A 25,158-nucleotide genomic window follows, 5' to 3' on the forward strand; every position below is an offset into this window, starting at 1 on the left:
CATACTGCATAGGATGTTTGTGACCTGCCCACCCTTTTTGCAGTTTCTCCTGCTGGGTATTTGGGGTTATTTCAACAGACTGTTACTCTATTAGGCTTAAGACAAATACAAAGACTGAAAGAGTTCTGGACCTTAAAGTATTCTGGCAAGGTTAGTAAGAATGCAAATACATAAATAAATAAATTTTAGAATTACAGTCCAGTAACTTTTTGCAAGGACATTGTTAATTCTTATTGTTTTCATTAAATACTTGCACAATTTTACTAGCATATGTTACTATGGTCAACACAAACTGCTGGAGCACAGTGTACTGACCTGTACATATAAGCAGATTAATCCATATGAATCCTCCCCTCATACGAAGTTATCATGATTCCTTTCCAGGATGGTTTCTAATAGGCTGGCTCTTACACTTGGCAAGGGAGAAAGTCCTTCCATGAAATGAAAGAAACCAGAAGGCCATCAGAAATGCAGATCTGATAAATCTGATACTTGTCATCAAACTTCATGGATAGTAAGCAGGGAAGCATGATTAAGTTTGCTTCTGATTCATCATGTGGCATGTTTAGAGCAACATAGACTCGTGAATATATTCTATAGTCCCCTCAGTTATCTGGGGCACTAATGGGACAGAACAAGATGGGTTAAGCAAATTTGTGGACAGCACATATGTAAATAAGGACATCAGAAAACAGAACAGTGGAATGGAGAAAAGAGGAGAAAGTTTGGCAGCACTATGGTCCATGCCATGCAGCAACACTCTCATTTCAGTGTGCTTATGGCTGCAGAGAAACTGTCATGTAATCCATCCACAAACATTCAAAAATTCACTTCAATTTCCTTACAGTGGTAAAGAAAACATTTTCATAAGGAAATTATAAAAATGTGGTTACTTCAAAGTGATTTAACTGCAACTGCTGGTAATTATTGAGACAAAATCTTGATGTTAGCTATTTCAAAGGTGCACTTCCTACAGTATCATATCTACAGAAAGTAGCAGTTTTCAGTCAAGTACCAGGATTTATATGTAGGAGGATACCGCAAGTTTTTGATTGATGGAAATATCTATCCAATCTGAAGTATGAGTAATAGCCCTGAATCCATTGCCCTGTTTATTCCCAAGAAAAGACAAACTGCATCTTTCCCAGCAGACCTCAGTGTTTGTCTTCAACATATGAAATTCACCTGAGGAGATGGAATGATCAGGACCCTCCATCTAATTCTATCCTGCCTGTTTCAAAAGAAACAACAGGTGAAAACATGAAAATGTATATTCCAATGTACCTTTAAAGCTTTTACAGCTGTTTGTACTGGAATATACCACTTCTGTAGAGTTGTTTCTGAAACTCACAATGTCAAATTATTTATTTTAAGAAAATTAGCTTTTTTATTTACGTCTTTAATCTAGGTAAAGGTAAGTGCTGGTGTGATCACAGTAGAGAACGGAAGTATTCTTCTTTATGCATAGGTATCCAAGATGTTCATCAGCCTAGCAAAGTTTCTCATCTAGAACCTGAGGAAACTACGTTTCTTCACATGAGAGATTGGTTGTCTTTGTGGCATGCCGGTCCTTAGCCTACACAGTGATGCCAGTGTTCGCCACTCTACTGTTGTGTAGAAACAGAAAACCAGGATTACTCTTCACCGTCAATAATACTTCATCAGTAGCTTTGTAGTCTGCATTTTGAGAACCGTGATATTTACTGAGCATTACACTGTATGTTGGTACCTATACAGGTAGAACAGACAAATGATTTCCTGTCTGATATAGAATCACCTGTTCAAATGTTCAAAATAAGATAGTTAGCAGAATAAACAGTTGATTTACATAATCTTTCTGATGTTTGAAGTGAACTTATCTCTTTGAAAAGAAGATTTTTATTTTATCACAAAGAGTTACGTACTAAAAGGTGAATTTGTTATGACTATCAAGAGGATTGTGGACAGAACTGATTATAATAATTTTGACTCATTCCAGACAGTAAGGCAGACTGGGGCACATTCATGTGATTTTCAGTTGTTACCTCTGACCACGGTGGTCCTTCAACAGCCATAGTGATTCCACATCAACCGCCCTTTTAATTCTCCTACTGACATCCAGCTTCCTTCCCTAAAATGTTTAGCATCAGCTGAACATTTCTCTTGATTTTCAGATTGGTCTGTGCCCATCAAAACACAAGGGAGACAGGCAAGGTAACAGGGCCCAGAAAACTATCAGTAACTTCACAAATATTCAGATATATTCAACTGTCTTGTTTCACAGGACCCCATTCTTGGCTGTGTCTACTGATCTGTGCTGTAACAAAAAAAAATAGAGTAGTCTTGGTTGTGATTACAGAACTCTGCATATGATGTTTTATAAGCATTTTCAAGAGCAAATAAAACATGAATTATAAGATGTCTATCTGTAAACAGAAATATTTGGTACTGAAAATTTCAAAACAGTGTTCTGTGTTTGTGCTAATATCAGTGTTCATTAGTATATATTAGATAATGAACAATTCAAATAATCAGGAGTTAGATAAATAACTAGCACCAGGAAATGCTGTACAACTATTTTTAAATTAATGTTGGTGTAGAACTTAGTGCTTTTTCTTTGCCAGATACTTGTTCTGAAGGAGTCAGACTGTAAATCTACAAACCTTTAAAAAGAGGGAGGGCAATCACACCTCCACTTCTACCACTCCAATTCCTTCCATGTTTTTCATGCTTTTAAACACTCTACAAGCTTTACAAGACTTCTGTCTTACCGTTACAAAAACAAACAAACAAACAAAAAAAAACCACAACTGTTTATTTTCAAAGATACAGATTGCTATCATAAAAAAAAAAGTAAAGAAAAAGCATTTTTGATCAGTTTTGTGATTTCCTTTATATGATAGTTTAACTGTCTGGTTTAACTACTGTGATGCCTTGGTGACATTTTAACTTACACAAATGAAAAAATTTTACATTCTGGGTCATCCACGAGTCTGCACAGTATTCCTTATAGGCATGTTTCATGCAAGGCTGAGAACAAATCAGCATCCATGGTCCATTTGCATACTCAACATTTCATTTCTTCCAGCTAAATGCCACTTCCGTAGTCCCAGCAGTTTTGCCGTTGAACATTTACCGCAGATACGAATCCTTTAGTGGGAGAAACTGTATACCTTGGTAAAAAACATTTGCAAATGGAAGTCCTTTATTAAATTATAGCATAATAAAAATATATTTTGAATATAGAAGTTGTCAACTAATATATTATTTAAAATTATTAGCAATTATCACAACTCAGAGATAGTTCAGTGTTACAAAAAATCTCGGTAAATAATAAATATAAAACTATTATCTTATATATTCTCAGAGCATGATTCATTACACTTTACTAGTTTATAATTTAGGAGTATAGTCTTATGTAGGCTACATCTATAGTCAGCGTATTGAATATTGAATATTTCAATATTGAATACTGAAAGAGGGTGACGTTATCCTCCCTCAAGTAGGGAGATGTGGTGCTTGCAGGACAAGGAAACTGTAATCAGGAAATTATGAAAATGTGCTAACACCAACAGGAGATTGCATAAACCTGACAAAGAGGTGTTATCAAAATAGAGTTTGGCTGGACAATAGGACTGGAGAAAGAAGCTCAGTGGAGGAAAAATTCAGTCCAGAGTGGTTTGGATAAAAACTTAGTGGAGTAATGCCTGAGTAATTAGGACTGGGGAGCTGGAATTATATCTGGAAAGAGAATGAGATTGAAAGAGTGTTGGATTACAGTTGTGAGCCAAGATAATACAGTGATGGCTGACTGAGCAACAAGGTGAGGGCTGAGAAGTCAGAAGAAAGCAGCATGATATCTGGGCAGAGAGAGAAAAGGGGCGAGCACAACCTGTCCTAAGGGATGCAAGCATTTCCAGAACTGAAAGCTGAATCCTCCTTCTCTCTTCCAGAACATATCTGCAAAACCATCCACAAAAATGGGCTCTGTGTACATTGACAGACTAGAAATTCACTTTACAAGTGGCAGACAGATCAAGGAACCTTGTCTTTCCAGCTGATCAAAAAGAAAGTTGAAAGAACCTGAGGTCAGAAAAATCCAAAGTACAGAACCATATTCAAGGTACATTTTTTAATCCTGAAAGTTAACCATTATAAATTAAAAAGAGATATGGCATTTTTTTTTTCATTGGGGAAGAACTTTCAAACAGAAATATCAACATTTTCCAAATTTAAAGAGAAAACAGCTCAAGGAATTCCTATGCCCTCTGCTATGTAATGATTGTAGTGTTTCCTCCTCCTCTTTTAATCTGTAATTGCTCTATCCAGACCCCCACTCTAGTCCATTTAGAAAAGAATGACTTCCTATATTACTCAATTAATTGAAGTTTTCAGTTGTACTGTTGATCCTGAGACCATCATATGCAAGAATTGTCAGAAAAAAACCTCTAAAATTTCATAAAATTGCATATATACAGTAGGCTGACACACACTTTCTAATTCATTAGTCACAAAATGATGTTATTGTCTTATCAACTTCATAGTGCTTTAAATTAAACTGATTTTTGTTAGCAATGTGGATGTACATTATACACTTACATTCCACAACATATGGAAAAATAAGTTGTTTAGGCTGAGTAGAAATGAACTACATTGATGAAAAAATCTGCACTTCGTCTATATTTCATTTTGCTTTCTTTGCAGTACAAAACAATGTGAAGTTATTTTTGTATTGCACTTTACATTGTTCTCAAGGATGGAACCAAAATGGAAAGCCATGTTTCACCTATTATTTTCAGATCTAAATACTAGAAAGTATTTTATCTAACCCAGTTGATGTACATATATAACGACGGGACGCTGGAGAGCAGCCCCGCAGAGAGGGATCTGGGGGTTGTGGTTGACAGCAAACTGAATATGAGCCAGCAGTGTGCCCTGGCAGCCAGGAGGGCCAACTGTATCCTGGGATGCATCAAGCATGGCATCTCTAGTCGGTCGAGGGAAGTGATTGTCCCGCTCTACTCTGTGCTGGTGCGGCCTCCCCTCGAGTACTGTGTGCAGTTCTGGGCACCACAGTACAAAAAGGACATTAAACTGTTGGAGAGTGCCCAGAGGAGGGTGACGAAGATGGTGAAGGGCCTAGAGGGGAAGACGTATGAGGAGCGGCTGAGGTCACTTGGCCTGCTCAGCCTGGAGAAGAGGAGGCTGAGGGGGGACCTCATCGCAGTCTATAACTTCCTCGCGAGAGGGAGTGGAGAGGCAGGTGACCTGTTCTCCGTTATCACCCGCGACAGGACCCGTGGGAACAGTGTCAAGCTGAGGCACAGGAAGTTTAGGCTAGACATCAGGAAGAGGTTCTTCACCGAGAGGGTGGTCGCACACTGGAACAGGCTCCCCAGTGAAGTAGTCACTGCACCAAGCCTGTCTGAATTTAAGAAGAGATTGGACTGTGCACTTAGTCACATGGTCTAAACTTTTGGGCAGACCTGTGCGGTGCCAGGAGTTGGACTTGATGATCCTTATGGGTCCCTTCCAACTCGGGATATTCTATGATTCTATGATTCTGTAAAGTATAAGATATTAAGTATAACAGCTGAAGTCTAGTCAGACATTTAGGTAGCTAAGAGAAACACATTCCAGGTCTGATAAATCAAAGGAATTCCGTACACTTAAGTTTAATTCATATAATATTCTAAACGTATCTAAAGATACATTTGCTTGCATAAACAGCTATTTTGTTAAAACAGTGTCGATATATAGGGACCATTTAACTGTTTTACTACAAGAAACTGATTTAAACTGCACAGCAATTTCTACCCATAGAGTAAATAGAAGTTTTTATCTTTAAAACATTTGGCTTTCCTACCTGTGAAGGTGATGTCTCCAGGTACACAGCAAATGTAGACAAATATAATCTCCAAAAAATATGAGTCAAGTGCTCTGGATGTCGTGAACTTCCCCATTCAAATTATTGTAATAGGTAGCACTTCATGTTTCTTTCAGATTTTAAATATTCTGAGTTTTTCTGGAGTTAGCTCTCTGCCAAGGTACTATAGAATTAACAGCAGGTAATTTTTTTTTTTTTTTTGAATGTGTCTAAAGTTTTGACATGGACATATTGAAAAGAGTCCAACAGAGGGCCACCATGCTGATGAAGGGATTGGAGCACCTGTGAGGAGAAGCTGAGAGAGCTGGGACTGTTCATCCTGGAGAAGAAGAGGCTCAGGGGAGATCTTATCAATGTTTATAAATACCTGAAGGGAGGGTGCATAGAGGACAGAGTCAGGTTCTTTGCAGTGGTACCCAGTGCCAGGTTAAGAGGTAGTGGGCACAAAGGAAAAAACAAGAGGTTCCCTCTGAACATCAGGAAGCACTTTACTGTGCAAGTGATGGAGCACTGGAATAAGTTGCCCATAGAGGTTGTGGAGTCTTCCTCCTTGGACATCTTCAAAAGCCATCTAGACATGGTCCTGGTTAACCTGTTCTAGGCATTTCCCTGCTTGAGCAGGGGTGTTGTACAAGATGGTCTCCAAAGGTGCCTTAACCATTCTGTGATTCTGTGATTCTGATGAATTTTCTTCTAAATTCAACGCTTTACAGAAATACTTCTAGATCAGCTATGGCAAAAGTTCATTCATTTCCAAGATGTAGATATCAGCCAGATAAGAGATTTTTCTTACTCCCATTCTATCCAAGTAGTTTCCTATAACTTATGTAGAGAATAAAGCTAAGTTCCTCTTTTTCTGACTGAAGCATATATTATAACCTATACAACAAGACTTGTTTTTAATAGGCTTCTCCTCTGGGTTCGTAGCAATTCCCACCAATGTCAGCAGGAGTGATGTGAACATATGGTTAGAGAAGGCCTGAGAGAGGGCAGCTAGTCTCATGCCAAATGAACAATATTTTGCACCACATTTCAAGTGTTTTGCAGATTTGGTGCTGCCAGAAATACTGTAGTAATAGCTTTGTTTGCAGTATTTTGACATTATGTGGGAGACGGCCTGGAAACTCAGGCAAGCAACTTTGCATTGCTAAAGGGTTAAACTTTGGAGGCTGAGCACGTTGCCAGGAGAAAGGTGAACTGAACTGATTTTCTCATCATCTGACATATTGCTTGAACACATGACTGTTTCACTTATCCACAGGAATCAGGATGTCTCTTTCTGTTAAGGTCTATGGGCACTAGCAAAGGGGCAAGTGACTTTTTATCAAAATAAACTGTGAATCTCCAGATGTAAGGTTGAAGTTTGTGAAAGGTCCGGGAAACCTCCTTATTTTACTTCTTTCTGTTCTTGAAAGATGAATTACATCTGAAAGTTCTCCATGATTTTCAAATATGCAGAGTACAATGTATATTAGTAGTGTTGGAGCCTTCTGTTTCTTCAACATAACAAGATTTCAGAAACACTTTGAATTGTCAGAGCGGGTTATCTGGGACATTTACTGCCCCTAATATGGGCACATTACTGAACTGGGGAAACCCAGGCCAATCATTCAGGTAGCAATTCACTGAGATAAAAAGATTAAAATGTTATTGTGAAAAAGGCACAAAAAATTGGTAAATGAAGAACATGTTTTAGGGATTCCGACATTTAACCATAGCTGTCAATTTGTGTCAACCTTAACAAAAATGTCAAAGACTTTGTGGTTTACCCATCACAGATCACCTCTTCAGATTTAAATACCATTCCTATATGGGATAATGTGGGGTTTATCCTCAAACTCCCTTGAAAAGTTTATTCAAAGGGATGGCTAATTCAATGAATGTCACACAGATAAATAAGAACCGAATTTTCCAGTTGACAGTGCAATCCTCCACAAATTGAAATAAGTACTGTTTTCTCGAGGGACTGTGAAAGTCAGTCTCTATGCCAAATATTTGATCTGTTCTGTTCTCTTGCAAGATATACACTCTGCATAAAACACTCTCTGAAATGGGGCCTGCTTGTCCAGATGAATGCATTATACCACTGTGTGGAGAAAGGCTGATCTAGAGGCAAATTACTGAGCATAATTTATTCCATATCCTTGCTGGAATAACTTGTGCTCCTGAGCCTCCTCAGAAGTGTAGTCAATAGGGAACTGTCTGCCTACATGAAGTTTCTTAATACATCTTTCAGTAAATCAGAGATTCAAATACAAAATCTAGCACTCAGGGAGATCATCTGAATCTGTGGTGCTCCCTGGAGAACTGGAGGTCTATAAACCAATGAATTGATTACAATGAAATGTAAATTCAGTATTTTCAATTCTGGAAGAAATGACAATACTCCAATATTTTTCAAGTTGTATACACCTCCCTCAGTCAAACAGTAGCACTTCTCAGCATTTACCAAGACTGTAATGTACTTTGGGAGAAAATGTAAGCGCTGATTGTCATTAAAAATATAGCTTTTATATATGTTTAAGACTGTCTTCATTTTGGGAACTGTCTCTTAGTCATAAATGCTTACAGTAATGTGCTGAGCACTTGTATGCAGATATATATATATATATATTGATTTTTTATCTGTTTACAGTGAGGAAGTTTTTGAAGATTCTTTCTAGACTCAGTGAAATATGATAAGTAGAACCCAACAGGTAGAAAGTGGTTGTTTGGTCATTAGTGTAGTCTATCGGGAAAATATAGCAGAGGGTCACAGAGCTGAAGACATCTGCAATAATTTCAAGCATCAAGACAGAAAAGAATGTTCTGGAGGTAAAGAATGGATATAATTCAGTTGCAGTCAACGGTTGGGGAAGTGGTGCTTGATTCATGCAACACTTTTTTAAAGAATCTATTTATGGATACTTTAAAATGTGTAATTTGAAATCTGGTGTTGTCCTGTTGCTGGCAAAATAAGGTTGAGTGAACTACATCAGATTGAAAGGGAGTCCTCCTCAGTGCCAGATAAACTGCTGAGATGCAGTAGTTGATCTTTCTCCCTGCATTTCTCCCCTGCTTTTTCAGTGCCAAAGTGGCATGATAGTTTCAGGTATTAGATTTGTACTTGTCAAATCAACCTTTTTACTTCAAACTTGTCTCATTCCTTCCAAAGACATTGTTCGACTTTTCTTCTTGTCATTTCCAGACTCAGATGTATATGGAGCAGCAGCACAGAAGAGCCCCTCAACTGCCCCTCATCACCATATGAAAGAGGATGGAAAGTATGTGTCTACGTTACTGATCAATGCAATGCGCAGAGAGAAGGACTGGGGCTCAGTTCGCTGTGGTGTGTCATGGTTTTTGGATCACAGACCTACACTGTCTGTGATTTCCTGGTGAAGAAGTTCACACTGACTGCAAGTCCTAGGTGTGCATCATGCAAGCATAAGGAGAGAACTGTTGTAGGACCTTATGCCCACATTACAAAAGGGTCTATATTACTTCATGCACTGCTTCATCTGTGGTTCCATCAGGAAAGAAACCAAGTTACACAAATCCATGGTACACATCTGTGTTTACTGCATAACTGCAAACACACGTATTACACTTCAAAGATCCCCAATCAATATGGTTTTGGAAGTTGTTTCATCATAGAGGATGTAATCATCATTATGAAGTGCATAACTGACACATGTATGTGATGAAAAGCTCAAAGATGAAATAATTTCACATTGCCATGGATGGCACTAAGTTACAGGCCAAGATCTTTTCTCAGATACTCCAAAGCAACACACAGTCTAGGATGTAGCCTTTAGCTATTGAATTTACTGTTTGTTATGTTTGTTTGTTTGTTTGTTTTTGCTTGTGTGCTAGTTTTGTTTCATTTTAACACTGGAGGTAGTGAATTGAATTCTGATATGGGCTCTATAGTAATGTCTTTGGGTTGTGACACTGGGGCAAAACAAGTGTCACAAGAAAACAGAATTTTAAAGGTAGTATGTTCAGTGCACTGACTCTCTGCAGTTATGTATTCACCCTGGTATGTTCAGTACATAAAAGACATGAGTATAAAAATGTCAGAATCAGTTCCTTAATCTTGATGTAGTTTAAATATTACTTCTGGCTAAGTATTACTTCTGAACCAAACATATGACTTGAGCTTACAGACAAGAGTTTGTTCCTGAGCTGATTCATGTCAGTTTTGTACTTGTAAACATCTTTTGATTTCAGTGGCGTTAATTCATATTTTCAATATCTCAATGAGAACAGAATGTGGAGTAGAGTTTTAAAATGCCTGTTTCAGCACAGCCAGCAAACTCCCTTGGTACATGAAGGAAAATTGTTAATGTCAATATCAGAGGCAAAAAATGAAACCAGTCAGGATACAGTATGCCTTCACTGAAACTAATACAGAAATGAAATACACAGCTCCTTGAGTGAGATCATCTCCTTGAAAGAGTCAGTATTGTCAGTACATGAAGACAGTTATTGCATTGCTGTTTCCATATAATGTAGGGTGTATGAGATACACATTGCATCCAAGGGCCAAGACACTAAACTAATTTTGCTAAGATCACTTTATGTTAAATCAAAGAAAAAGGTGAATTAGAAAAAGAAGATGCAAATGATATATTTCCAATATTTTCTCTCAAAAATTTACTGAGGTTAAGAGAAAGGAAAAAATAAAAACTGGAAGGCTGATGGAAGGTTAAAATATTCACAGAACAAACTTGATTTATTCAAGCTTTTTGAAGTCCCAAGAAACATGTTTAATGGGAGCCGAAAGACCTGAAAAGAAACCTTATTGTGGTGCACAGCAAAGTAATGTGGAAAAAAAATCTCCATATTTCTTCAGCCTCTAGCTTAGCTCTCACTGTGGGGAATCTTGCTGTGAAGAGATTAATCACTGCTGCTTAATAGTATCTCTGCTGGTTGCTCCAGGATAGCAAGTAGCTACATAATGCAGTAGATGCATTCTTCTTTTAGTATGGCACCTAGTGTACTGTTAATGTGCCAAAGGGATTTCAAACTTACCATGGTGCAAAACTGACCAGCCAATGCTGGAAACATCTTGCTTGTCTCTCCAGGGGCCACAGATTCTGGGGGGGGAAAAAAAAAAAAAAAAAAAAAAGTGAAATAGTTGCCTCTCCCTAGTTTTGTTTTATGGAGGAAAAAATGAACTGCTTCCTACAAATCTAGCTAGCTACCAGGCTACTCACAGGTTTAGGTCCCAAAGTTTTCCCTTTTTCTGAAGCCAGCCCTTAAACTGAGTCTTTATTAGGGATTTTGACTTCACATCTTGATCTCACTTTTTATTTTCTGCCATTTATAGCACTTGATTTCCTAGGAGGCAGATTGGACATTTAATTTAATGCAATAATTACTGGTAATTGGTTACATGCCCCTCCCTGTCAGTCTGCTTTGTTCCCCTTCTTACTAGCACCAAAATGTTTCTAGTTCTTTTCTGTCCTTATTGGGCTAAACTATTTTCCCTCCTCTCCATTTGCAAATCTGCCTGTTTTGGCACCATTATCTCTAGTGGTTCAATGTACAATGAAGAAAAATCCAACAAAGAAGCCTTTAACAAGCTAGGTCTTGATATAATTTTCATATCATAAGATACAAAACAAGGAAACTGGTTCAAGGAAGACTACTTGGCCACAGAGACAAAAGAAGGTTTTTAGGATGGCAAAATCAACCCTTTCTTGAGTTCTTTCTGTTATTGCATCAAGACTTCAACAGCTTTATCTGAATGCTCTTCAGAGACTGTGGTTCAAAGGTTTTGGCTTTAAAGTGTTTGGACTTTTTTCCTTTGGCAAGAAAAATGGACAGGTTTATTTAAATTAAATGCTTTTCAAAGATACTTTCACAGAAGCTTTCATCTTCCTTTTTCTTTGTTTCCAATTTTCCTGAAAATAACTGCAGTGACACAAGTGCAAAGTCTTTTTGATCATTTCAGTAGTAGTGATAATGCAGCTTTGTGAACTGCAAGGCATGTTGTCTGAAAAAGCTATCTACTGCAATGAGCAGCAGAGGAAATGGAGCAGAGCAACTGGCAGTCTTTTCCCCAGATCAGCCACCCATTACAGAACTTTCTCCAGCAGGTGAGTAGAGGATTGATAAACTGTTATCTTCTGGGGACTTCCAACCATGAAAAGAATGGCTGTTGCATATGTAGGAGAGATACTTGTAGTAAAATAGATGTTTGAATTCACAGTAAAACTGAACCTGAGGAATGGCCGCTGTATTCTGATTAACAGAAAAGAGGAACTACTATTTCCAGCTCCTTTTTCAACAAAACAGCATAGGAAGAGGCCAGATGAACATACACTTAAACAGCAGTACTTAACAAAGGTGAGATTTAGCTCCTGATTCAGACACTTAAATGCAGCTTTTGTCACCCAAGTGTTTTGGCTACTCTTATGTTCACTGCGGGCTCGAGAGAGTTGCTTAAACATGAGTGTATAATGCCATATGAGACTTCCTAGAGTACCCTGCCCAGCCACTAGCTGCCCTGTCCAGGGGACGTGAGTTTCCCATAGGTCCTGTGCCACATCTGCCATCCTGCTGCATATGTCTGAAACACATTAAATACATCAGAGCATCCATAATGTTGCCAGAAAACTATTTAAGCAACTGAACTGACTCCTGATGGTGTGGATTAGGTTTCAATGATTATAAAAGGAGTGTAGATGAATCTCGTATGGAGGCACCTGCATATATGTTTAGGTAAACTGAAGTGCTTCCCTGGTGGTCCATTGCTGAGTTGTTGCTTGCTAGTGGCACACAGTGCCCCGTGCCTTGTGGCTGGCTGAACATAAACAAAGGCATGACCTCTGCTCCAGACAGCTTACAGTCATAGCTTAAGACAAGGCCCAATGACAGATATACACAGTGTATGTGGAGGGTACAAGAAAAAGAAGAAAAAAAAGAAAAGGAAAAAGAAAAAAGAGAGAACACAAGTGTGGCATGGTGATTGAATAATTGCATCGCTCCCAAGGTATGTTTGTAGGCAGAGAGAACTTCAGGGAGGGATTTAGAAGAGATGGAAAAATCAGTTTTGCAGGACTGGGGGATCTTCTAAGCAGTAACATGGGAAGCTGGTGAAGTTAATCTGAGAATTTGCCTCAGTATCTGGTACTTCATGTGAGGGATCTTCTTGGTGAAAAGAAGCTCTACAGTTCATGTGACTAGAATAATGATCCTAAGGGATAAGTCAAATGTGGTTAAAATGCCAGGTAGGTATGTTATCTGCGCCAAGAATATGAGTGGAGAAAGGTTATGTTTGTCGAAATCAGAGATTAAAAAAATAGGAATAATTGAGATATGAGATGTTAAAAGACTTCACTGTGAAAGTGAGCAGAAAAGACCTTATCATCTGCTGTTCAAAAATAAAATCTCAATTATATTATTTTGGATGACAGTACCTAGGCAGAGATCCAAGCTGAAGACTTGTTTATGGGCTTGAACAGTAAGTAGGATGATGGTGTTTTCCACAGCAATCAAGAAAGTAGCAGGGACAGTGTGGAAGAAAAAAGATTAGAGAAAAATGTAAATAATCATTTTACCTGTCTATTCAATTAATATCTAGGCCTACTTTGTAGCTTCCTGAAGCCTCAGTGTGGCATAGAGTAGGTGACAAACATTCAGAATGAGGGACCCGCCAACACTTATTCAGGTAGAAATTTCAAATATTCTGGTATATATTCCTCTACTATAAATAACTATCTGCAATTTCAGTGTCCTAATTTTGTGTTCAAGGTAACAAAAAAAAAAAAAAAAAAAAAAAGAGAAAGAGAGAGGGGAAAGAAATGCTTCAGCAAAAAAAAATATACTTTTATACTTTTAGGTATTTGGGAGATTAAAATATCTTGTTGGACCACAGGCAGGGATGCAAAAGTTTAAACCTCTTTTTTCAAATATCATCTTGAAATATATATATACTTAGTTAAGTAACTGCTCACTCATTTTTTTTTTTAATGTTATAATTAGATATTTCATAAATTACAACAAATTAATATTGTTATTTTAAAACAGTACTTGCCCTATTCCTAACATAAAGACTTTGGAGATAATAATTTTGTTGGCATTTAAGTAAATGACATGAAGGAGAATTGCTTGGTCTTTCTTGGCTTTTTGTAGATTAGGGCAAAATTTGTGTAATTTTAATTTTGCTACATTTAATATAAGATGAACTGAGAGAAAGCGTTATTGTTTATGGCTTGTATATTTTAACTGTGTATATGCAAAACAGTGTTTCACTTTTCTGGTAGATAGCTGCTTGATTAAAAGGAACAAGTTACAGTGGTGACTGTAGACACTTTACCTTGCAAATTGTGTTTTAGAATAACTGCAACAAACAACATGTTTACAGCTAAGAGATACTTATAAAAAAACTGAAACTTTGATCATGGGGGATTTTAATTTCACAGATACTTACTGGGATAACAAGTATGCAAAACCTGTAAGGTGGGAAGCATGTTTCCAGAGGCAATGCATAATTGCTTACTTACTGAAGTCAGTTTATTGACTGAACTTCATGATCAGAGGCTCTTGGCACCCAGTGCTAGGAAATTAGCCCATCTTGATAAATAGAGCAGGGCTGATTTAGGGATCACAAATTCATGATACAAAAAAGAAATGAAGAGGAAGCAATAAAATGAGTTTTGGCTCAGTGGAAGTTTTGTAAAAAAATATAAATACTATAAGAAGTTTTGACGGAGGTAACTATATAAAGTAGGGATGTTTTTCTGGAAGATAAACATGTTTTCATTATATGTTACTATATGAACTACTTACATCTTTGCTTTAACTAGAAGAAATAGCTTGTGGTAACACAAACAACTGAATGATCTTGATGGAAATGATGCAAGATCTCATGACTGTGTGGGAAACCTGGTGCAAAAAAATGGGAATTATTTAAGAAACAGTTGGACATGCTGCAGTTACAATTCATTCAGGCTAAGTCTCAACAGGGGGAATGTAACAGAGACAATGTGCTTAAACAGAGTGGCAATAACAACATTTTTAAATGCCTGTTTTTCAGAGTGGGAAGATTGTTATTTACAATTTTAAAATATTGAAGAAGTTAGGATAATCAGAAGAGCAATAATAGATATTGGCTATGAGGGTTACACAAAATACTTCACATATGAGTGAAGGACTTCCTCACTGATTGCATGTTTGTAGCATGCAGCAAATGAAATGGAAAGTTACTAAAAATGATAGTTGAAGTTATCCAGTTACTAAAAATGATAGTTGAAGTTATCCAGTTTAAAGGAATGAATGTGATTGATCAGGAAATAGTATGTTCATTTTACTGTCACAAACGTCTACAAATGCAACACAGTGAAGAGTTGTCCTAAGACATGTTTCTGTGTATTCTTTGGTTTAGATAAGTTGCCTCTTTGGTTTCAGGGTTGCTGCTTGTGTGATTAAGCCCAGTGAACATTGGCCTTTAGGATTCACTGTAGTGACTATGACTGGCCAGATGGAGGAATATGGGATAGGAGCTTCATTCCAGCACGACTATGGCAGTTTTACATGATAAGGCAGTGGGTCCTGCTGTGGGTGGGGGGGTGGGGTGTTGTCTTCAGCATGTTTAGATCTGTGGTAAATGTTTAGATGTTTATGCTTTTACAATGTTCTGAGAACATAGAATTTGTCCAGGAACTCATGTAAGAATTAAGGCCTTGCACTATTTCTCTTATGATTTCAAATCAGGCTCCTGATAACACTTGTATGAAATAAAAGATATGAAGAATAATACTTTGAGAACAGCCCCAGAAAATCTTTCTTGCCCCAGAAGTCACACTGCTCGCAGTATTACCACTTAGTTAATAATGGCTTGCACAATGAGGCTAATGCATGAAGCTTCCCTAACCGTGTTCAATGTCACCAGGAACAACACAGCACCATGGCTACCTGGTTGCAAAGGGAAAAAATCAGAAAATGCAAAAATGAATTCAGTAAATATCAATAAGAAAGTGAATACACCTGTATACAGCAATCAGACTTTTAGGTCACACATGGTGGCATGGGTATCTGGCAAGCTGGTTTTTTTTTCAGGATGCAGCCATCCCTTTACATATTCACTTTTCAGCTTCAATGTTTTTTTGGTCCCTGCTGTGTTTTATTTTAGCTGTAGAAATTTTTATTAGGGGTGTGAATCCCTTGACAGTCTCTGGCAATTCAGGTGTAGGTAAAATTGCATTGCAAATGCAAGTTTTTCTCTGAAAATTCCCTATAATTTATTGTACTAGGGTATCATTACCTGTAGAGTATGTGGGGGTTTGCCTGAAGCACTGGTCTTTATTCTGTTACATTCTGAACATTACATCTTAATATACATAACTCTTCTGTTGTGCATATACAGGCAAAAGATAGGACTTTCTGGTATAAGATAAGAAACTTACATTTGCATTCCCAAATGAGAGATTTCGACAACAAGGAGGAATAATGCAATCAAAGCACTCCAATGTGCAGTCAGTGTAAAGCTATCAAGTAAAATATGGTGGTGCAGTCAAGGGAAGAGATAATGCAAGTGCAAGTTGGATAAAGCTGCACTTGTAACTCTGTATGATGCAGGCTAGACTTTATGCAGACAGGTGAACTGAATATTGATCTTCCCTGTTTATGGTCAAGATGCACTTGCATTTAGTACAACTTCTTTTTCACATCACAAAAATTGCAAGTAGGAAGCTTCTTTGTGGAAAAGTAGAGGATAAATCTTTTGCTTTTTCATTTACTATGCCATTTCTAAGGACTGTCTTTGGAAATTTATACATAATTACTTGTTCTCTATTGACCTATCTCTAATTTTTACTTATCTATTAGTGCTGCTAAGTTAAAAATAATGGTATGAAAGCATTTCAGTGGAAATACTGGAATAATGGAAATACATTAAATCCAGCTGATCACCTGGATTTAATGTCAGTATTAAGGTTATGTCTGAGTATTGTGAGAGTATTTTTATTTGTGAATTAAAAAGTTGCTCCTGAGTAAGACTATACTGACTACTCTTACAATGAGTCAAATCACTTGCATACTCTGTAGCTATGGTTATTCAAGAGATCAAAATCAGTCATCATAATTGTACCTGCCTTAAAATCAGTTAAGAACATGGAGTGTTTTTGAGTGATCTCATGCCTATTTTCTTTTCAGAATTGAAGACCACCATCAAAAAAATCAAAACATAGCTGTTTTCAGGTTTTATCTTAGCTTTCAGTGGGTTCACGTAGTACCAAACATTTGTAACAATAATAAGAAAAACTATTGTGAAAAACATTTTTACTCCCATAATAGTCAGCAGAATAGAATAACTATTCATTACTTCACATAAAGCTGTCTCCTAAGGTATTTTTTGTTGTTGTTTCTAACAAAGGATTCAGGTATGTCCATATGCTTTGCATTAAACTTCTCTTAAGATAGTAGGACTATGTTAAGGGCAAAATGATAACAGTCTTGCTGGCTCAGCCTGCTGGAGGGCTACCACAGGGCTTTAGTAAATTGCTTGCTATTGAGAAAAGTGAGGTACCAAACCCTGACAAAGAGGAAAGAGGACAAGTATATATATGCATAAGCAAATCTGACAATAGAGCAGAGCTATGTTAAGAGCACAAGGCCAAAGAGACGCAGTGATTTCATTCAGCTGGAAATCATGTCTGTTCCAATATGTATTCACTGCAGCGGATGTGGTTTAGTAAAACTTTTATTCAGTAAGGAAATCTTCATAAATACAGGCAGGCCTTCTGCATTTTACTTGAACTGCCACATAAGTGCATGTTGTTGAAACATAACTTTAAATAGCTTATGAAGACATCCCTATGAATTCAAAATTACTGTACTTGCAGAAAAAGCAACAATATCCGTCTGTAAATCCTTTAATCATAAGCATTAAAGAATAGTTCTTCAGAGAATCACAGGCTGCTGACTAAAGTTTACATTTTCTTGAGTTGCTTTTGGTGCTGCTAGCTATTTTTCTCATTCACATGATGCTGATATGATGTGACACTTGCACCTGTTGTCACCATCTTATGGTAATTAGCATAGTGCCCTAAGTAGTAGCAGGGCCATCACATCCAAACATAAGCCATTAACATATTGCAGCTGTCATCAGTAGGGAAAGCTAATGGAGTTAGTGGATTTGCACACTCCTGCATACCTTGGCTCAGCTAGCATAACTCCCCATATTGGGGTCATTGGGGATAGGAAAAAGAAATGTGGGATGTAGCCAGTCAGGAGTGAAAGAATACATTTTACTGCAGGTTTACTTTCATGTATTATGCATGTCCTTCAAGGTCACTGCATGATCATTTATAAGATTTTAATGAGATATCAAAGTGGAAAGAATGGAATGTAATTAATGTGATCATACAGAGAAGATACAGGTATAAAATAACACACATGAGGCGGTCAACAAAAAGTGGGAGCAATGAGGAAAAGAGAAGGAATATTTGGCCAGATTTCAGCCTGTGAAACAATAAGCTTTCCCCTGTACTTTCAGATGCTTAACACCCTGCCAAACAGTTCTCCCCAGCTAACAGCAAAATAATAGAGGGAATTAGAGAAAATGCATTCTGCGGCTTGTCTTTGAGTACAGGCTACGTGTGCTTTCATTCTTTGCGGGAAAATGAGTGGCTTGTAGCTAAAAGTATGCCAGTCCTACAGAAACATGGCTTTGTGAGCATTTTATATTTTATTGTTTCAAGTCCTCTTGCTAACAGAGTCTCTGACAAGCCTGGATTAAACAGAAAAATAGAGACATATAAAGGAAAACCTCAGCATATTGGCATACCTTAAGTACTTTTCTAGAACCTTCTCTTTGTGAAGGTGCCTGGGCAGGTGCAGAGATTTAATAAACCCCTTTTCAGGAAGAATTCCTTGGAGGCTTTTCATAAAGTTGCTGGCTGTCCCAGACTGTTTTGGTCCCCACCATTTCTCTGGCACCCATGCCCTTTTGTCTAAAGGTTTACTTCTACATATGCAATTTATTTATTTATTTATTTATTTGTTTGTTTGTTTGTTTGTTTATTTATTCTGAGAGACGACTGTAAATCAGGTTGGCAGTGTTTGGATTCAGTGCTCCTAAGCATACCTGAGTCCTCTTGCAGTCCCACTGCCTGTGTTATGCTAGCTGCAGGTGGTTCTGCTTAGGGGCTGGCATAAACGCTGATGACCAGAACGGGAGGCAAAACTATCTCAACAATGTAAAAGGTAACCCTGTCTAGGTAATTAAGTTACAATTTAGGAGGACAATCCTGCCTCCTAAAGTCATCACATCTTGTCCTTTGGGAAACCACAAAAGGCAAATTTTCAGATGTGTGTAAGTATCTGCACACTTAAAGTAGAAGCAGACACGCATGCTTGAAAATACTTGCCTGATCTTCTACCACAAGGAACTACTTCACTACCACCATTATTCACAGTCCCACATTTTCTTACCATTTTTCACTACGCCCTTTTTCATAGTTTTCTTGGAATAGAGTGGTTTGGAAAATAGATTTATCAAAAAGCTACTTTCAGCCTCAAGGAATTCCAGGAAATCCCTTGGGATGTGTGCTCTCATTAGGACATGGAGCCCTAAGTATGACCATTGTTACTGAATTCATGTCTCCAGACCCTGAATGCTCTATTGGAAACTTTGAACATCTTCAATCTGAGTTACTCATGTTTACAGTCTGAGCCTTTTGGAAAGACAAATGCATGTAAAAATTTTCATTTTTATGTAAAATCTTCAGTGTATGCAAAAACAACAACAAAAAAATCTTCATTTTTAAAAACAGCAGACCTTTTCTTTCAACCTGAAACTTTTTTGTTGTTGTTTTCTTTCGTTTATTTTTAAGTGCTTTTTATCATATTTTTAATGATTTTGAATAATTGTTAATTCTCATAGGCAACTTATTTCTCCCTATTCTCCCCAAAAGATATAAAAACCAAGGAAGCAATATTTTAACATCCAAAAAGAAATGAGAATGTGAACTCAAGAAAACAAGAAAGGGGTTTATGTAAAGAGGGTTATTTCAGGGGTATACTTATATGTATGAACATTTACTGACATATTTCCATTTAACCAAGTTTTAAGCCATGTTTTATAATTCCTATACTTGATTGAACTTTCAGTTAAATTCACATACACAGCATATTGCTTGTTAGTTACTGGGAGTGTATACTTTTTTAAACTGTTTTATTTGCAAAGCAGCTGTCCAAGCTGACCTTCTAAGACATTTGTTCTAGGAAAAACAGCTTATGGATATAAGTGGAGAATGTCATGAAGAATAGGAAGCAATGAGCAGGACCTCCTGACTGAACTTATAGGGAAAAATGAAAAACAGAGTGAAAACGAAGTATTTCTCCTTTTCATAGGTTCTTTTCTTTGGTCTTTGTCTTCTTCACCTCATTTTCTGTTTCTCTGTACTTTTTTTTCTTTAGTGTTTTCTTTTCTCACCCCTCTACCAGCTCTGCTACCTGTTCTCAACCTACACCTAGTCTTTCTATCACTTCAATCTCTATCACACCAATGTCCACGTACTAATGTTTACAGAGAGACATCTTGGAATACCCATTTCACTCAGGACAGACATAATGTGGTTCCCAAGGCAAAGCCAGTTTACCCAGCAGCATCTGGTAGCTCCAGCAGCTCCCTAATCTGTGACTCCCTCCAGCGGTCGGTTTACCAGAGTTTACAACAGGTTTACAAATGTACTTTTTTTTTTTTTTTTCCTCTTTCTTTCTTTATGTGAAGCTGGCTGTGGTAGGAACTGGCAGGAAATCATCAAATGGAGGCAGGAGACAAGAGAACCGAAGAACTTCATTTTTTATATCTGTTGTCACAGGACTGAGCACTTCCCTCATCATGCTCCGCTGAGCACAGCTCCTCAGTGAGGTACTATGGGGGACAGACCACACTGAAATCCTTCTACTGCTGCCAAAATCTTTTGCTGTTGCCCTGCATGAGTACATCCCATGTCCTACTTTTGCAGTTACCTTGTCTTTTTTTTTTTTTTTTTTCTACAAAATGGTATTTGTATCATTCACTTGCACTTGCTGGCTGGTAAAAAATGATGCAGAAGGGAGAGAAGGGTAATTTTTGAAATAGGCACATGGAAAAAAGTAATATATATATATATAGAATATATATAAACAAACAAAAAACCTTCTAGTTTCTATTTCTGACCGTATATAAACTAATGAGATTTTGAAGATGGAGTCATTTTGCGAAAGTCGAGATAATCTTAGGCCTAGAAAAATCAAACAATTTAAAATTCATGAAGGTACCATCTTCCTATTTATAAAAGGTTAAGTTCCCCTAAGCTATGAAAGAAAAACACCCTCTGAAGACCTGGGAAGGCAGTAAACACTGGTGGCAAGTGACAGGAATTGATCCTGCTTTTCTGTGCCTGTCATGTCTCTAAATTTTATTTCCACCATTTCTAGGGTACTATGATAAGAGAGGCAGGGATAGGAAAAAGGATTGAGCTGAGGCAAGACTATGGCCTGAGGGCGATGGTACCTGGGTCTCTGACTTTTTCTCAATTAGTAGGTCTCCCTGCCTGACTGTGAGATGTGCATCTAACTGGGGACTTAGACTGTTGCAAGGTATTGATTAGCCATAATGTGAAGTCAAATCTGAATAAAAAAGCATTGTGATCAAAAGCCTTTCATTGGAGACAGTATGCCCTCGAAGTCAAGGGTCTGCAGAATCTGATGAGCTCTGTTTCCTTTTTGTCTGAGAGAGATTTCCACGGTTTACTCATAAAGGCTCTCTTGATAGGAATGTCCAGTGGGCCCTCTGTCAAAAAACCTGATGTCTCAGATTTGACAGGTGCTTGTTAGTTTTTCATCCCAGATCACTCGACATGCACACAAAACCAGAAAAGACGACTGCTAATAATGCTATGTTTCAAGTTGACTGCCTTGTCATTTTCGCTGGAAAATTCACTGATTCGATTGCTAACATTAAATTGTCTGCATTAAAGGAAAACAAAGCATAGCCAGCCATGAAATGTATTGGTTTTCTGACTGCTAGGACTTACACAGCTCAATACAATTCATTGCACTGCGTGATTTGGTAGGAACAGTTTATCCAGTTCATGTATAAAGCAAAACTTACTGATGGTCTATTTAAAACAACAATAAAGCAGCAGAGAAAATTGAGAGATCCATTTTAATACTTTTTGCTTTTTCCTGGAACTTAGCTTTCCTTCCACTGAAAAACTTAGTAACGAGGAACCTTCACTTGCCATGAGCAAGATCCTTTTGAACAGTGCCAGTCTGCTAGTCCAATGTAGTCCCATCCCTCATGAGCAGTGGCTGATTTTTCTCAAAAACTCAAGAGAGAAAAGAGGTTTATTTTTTGAGGACTGTTCACATGAAGAATTTACAAACCAAGGGTTTAGTCCAACAGAAATGATATATCTTGGTAATAATATCTCTGGGCATTATTATAATCAACTCCACACTTTGTCTTCTGTAGTTCCTGATCTGAACCCCAGGGCAGAGCAGTAGCTGTGTGGTGATGATGGACTCTGGGACTTGCTGGAGGTAACAAGATCCCATTCATACAGCATGGGAGGTGTCAGAGATCTTTGGAAATGGAACAAAAAAAGACCAAAGTTTTTACTCTCCAAGCCCGAACAAAATGTTGAATTACCCATTCTTAGATATTTTTGAGTCAATTAGACAGCATACTGCATTAGTGAAATTGGTGTTTACATTGAGATTTTATAAGTGATGTGTTATATTTGAACTATCGTTTATGATATTTACAACATTTCTTGCTTCTGAGGAACTAGTCATCCTATATGTCATCCAGAAAAAGAAAAAAAGAAAAAAAAAAAAAAAGATGTTTCTGGAGAGAGAGGCAAGCCAAGAATTAATTATCGTCTTATCATGACCTGGGCTGATGCTGATGCTTTTTTGCAGCACCTCACGCAAGTGCCACTATGAGAAGGCGAAGCCAAACCCACTTACAGAGAGATGAAGTGGAGTGTCTTTACCCAGCCAGTGGCACAATGCCAAGCATGCAGCAGATAAACCAGCAGTGGCCTGTAAATAAAAATACAACCCTCATCTGAAGAGCTGGGCACAAAATGGAGTTCTGGTCTCTCATAAAGAGCTGCCACATGTAGAATAAATTAAATTAGTATTTTCTGTGGGAATGGTTGCTCAGGGTTAACCTCTCAGATGCTGTCATGAAAGCTCTCTGCCTCATCCGGCAATGAGTCAAATCTCCAAGAGGTCTCACCCAAGTGGAGTGGGATTAGGGCTCCAACACTTTCTGTGCCAAAAGGGTTTTATAATACCATCCTGACCTCCAAAGGAGCACCCTGACCGCTGGCATACAGACTGCTTGAGGTTTTGAACGTGTCATTGTATCGACACAGGTGTTGTGTGGGTGTGACAGTGCTGCTCAGGGCACGGAGCAGTCCCCCATCAAGCTTCTCAGCGATGAGAAAGAACAGAAACCGAACAATGGCAACAAACAGAAAAAAGAAGCAAAATTAGTCTATCCAAACCATAATGGTTATGAGGTTGCTTCTGGCTCAGGCTCTGAGCTGCAAAAGTAATTGCTGGCATTCCCAGATAACAGAGCATTTTTTGGTAGCTACACTCACAGCTGCGCCGTCCCTGGCAGATACATTCACCAACAAATGCACACACATGACAGAGGAGAGCAGTGGAGAGGAAACAGACTGCTGTTACAAAAGTGTGGGGCAAGTGGGAGCTTTAAAATGCAAGCAGTCACAACGTGGTTCGTGGTGTCCAGTGCACAGGGACAGGAGCTTGAGGACCTTGCAGTGGTCCCAGGGTGAGAAACCTGCCGGGCATTCACATCAAGGCCCCTTGCCTCCTAGTGGGTGAGCACAGAGCTGGGTTGGATGAAATGGCTCTCCTTCTTCTGTCACATGAAGGCCTTTTCCACCTGTATTCCAACAAATGGCAAAGGTGTGAGTTATTTCTCTAGGCTGTCGGCCCACAGTGCTCACAGCACTCTACTTCCAACCCTTCCCAGCGCAGCTCAAGGTTGTGAAAGCGTAATGGAGCCCAAAATATGTCTTGCTGCAAAGTATTCGTTGTGGTAAATGTCGACTATAGCAATAAGGCACTGAAGACTGTGCATTAGCAAGCTATTAGTGCATGCTGAGAGCGCTCTGTTTGCCTTCTAATGCACATTCTGCAATGGCCATTAAAGAGTATGACTCATTATTTTTACATTTATTTCACATTTTTAAAAATCCTTTTCAAAACACTTTTGCACAATTTCAGATGTTTTTTTTTTTTTCACAAGGAAAAAAGTTTGCTCCTTATGAATAAAATGCAAAGAGAATATGGTAGGCAGAGATAATCTTTAGTGCTTCTGAGTAAATCTGAAAGTGACTGGTTCTTTTTTACACCACTTTCTTTTTTTTTGCTTTTTTTCTTTTCGACTATGATGGACTGATATATCTCCTCCTAGAGTCTTCCTTCTGCCTTTGCATCCTCAGTTTATGACTGTGCAGCGATTTTATTTGATTAAAAATAGCACCTTGGCAGACACATGACATTAGGTTCTTCTGCTTTTCACACCAGAAAAATGCAAAATGTCCATCAAGTCATACATTGATCCTAGGAAGCAAACCTTCAAATGGGTAATCCATCATGTTTTTTCCTTGTGCCTTTCATTTCTACCTCTGTCCCATAATTGTCTTTGCCTATGTCCCATCCCTGCAAAATGTTGAATTTGCTGATCATCAAACAAACATCCCTACAAAATTGCTGTTTTGCCTTTTCCCTATTGCACATTGAATGCTACAGAGTGACAGATGTGCACAAAAGGTAGTGTTGATGTAGGCAGGCTGCAATTACAACTGCTGAGCCTGCTAAGAAAAACTAAGGTTATGATCAATTAGACAAGGTTTAATTCTGCCTAACTTTAAACACCTAACTGAAGTGCTTAAATTAGGACTATAATTGCTCTAGGCTGCCTTAGGAATCAAGTGAAGGTTAGATGCCTCCAAATGTGTTTGAGACAACCTGAGGGCTAAATCACCCTCTCCTTTCCTGACACGACTTTACATGACAATGCTTCTAATTTTGTCAGCTAAATGATATAGGTAATCTGGTTTGGGATTAAACTGGGTCTTGTTTTTCCCAGGGCTGCTTCACTATTTAATGGTTAAGTATCTATAGTGTGAATATATGTTCTTAAAGTATCAGCTGTCTCAAAAATACTGGAGTGTCAAAATAATGGTATATTTTACAGTTGATATCTGAGTAGCATGCTATGAGGTCCTTTGTGAAAATGCCCTGGAGAAAGGATGTTTAAAGAA

The 25,158-nt window shown here is 38.0% G+C and overlaps 2 long non-coding RNA genes across 2 annotated transcripts in view; one reads left to right on the plus strand and one right to left on the minus strand.

The window, feature by feature from the left end:
• Window positions 1–2,715: 2,715 nt before the first annotated feature.
• The window catches only part of LOC125179948 (uncharacterized), a 119,071-nt gene continuing 96,628 nt past the window's right edge, over window positions 2,716–25,158 (minus strand). The window contains exons 2-3 of the long non-coding RNA XR_007158047.2: window positions 10,883–10,947; window positions 2,716–3,152 (exon numbers count right to left, since the gene is read on the minus strand). This is a non-coding gene — a long non-coding RNA (uncharacterized lncRNA). The remainder of the gene's footprint in view (window positions 3,153–10,882; window positions 10,948–25,158) is intronic.
• The window catches only part of LOC136788634 (uncharacterized), a 30,422-nt gene continuing 14,354 nt past the window's right edge, over window positions 9,091–25,158 (plus strand). The window contains exon 1 of the long non-coding RNA XR_010827290.1: window positions 9,091–9,129. This is a non-coding gene — a long non-coding RNA (uncharacterized lncRNA). The remainder of the gene's footprint in view (window positions 9,130–25,158) is intronic.

The sequence above is a fragment of the Anser cygnoides genome, chromosome 1 (assembly GCF_040182565.1).
Source record: "Anser cygnoides isolate HZ-2024a breed goose chromosome 1, Taihu_goose_T2T_genome, whole genome shotgun sequence".
Classification (NCBI taxonomy): domain Eukaryota; kingdom Metazoa; phylum Chordata; class Aves; order Anseriformes; family Anatidae; genus Anser; species Anser cygnoides.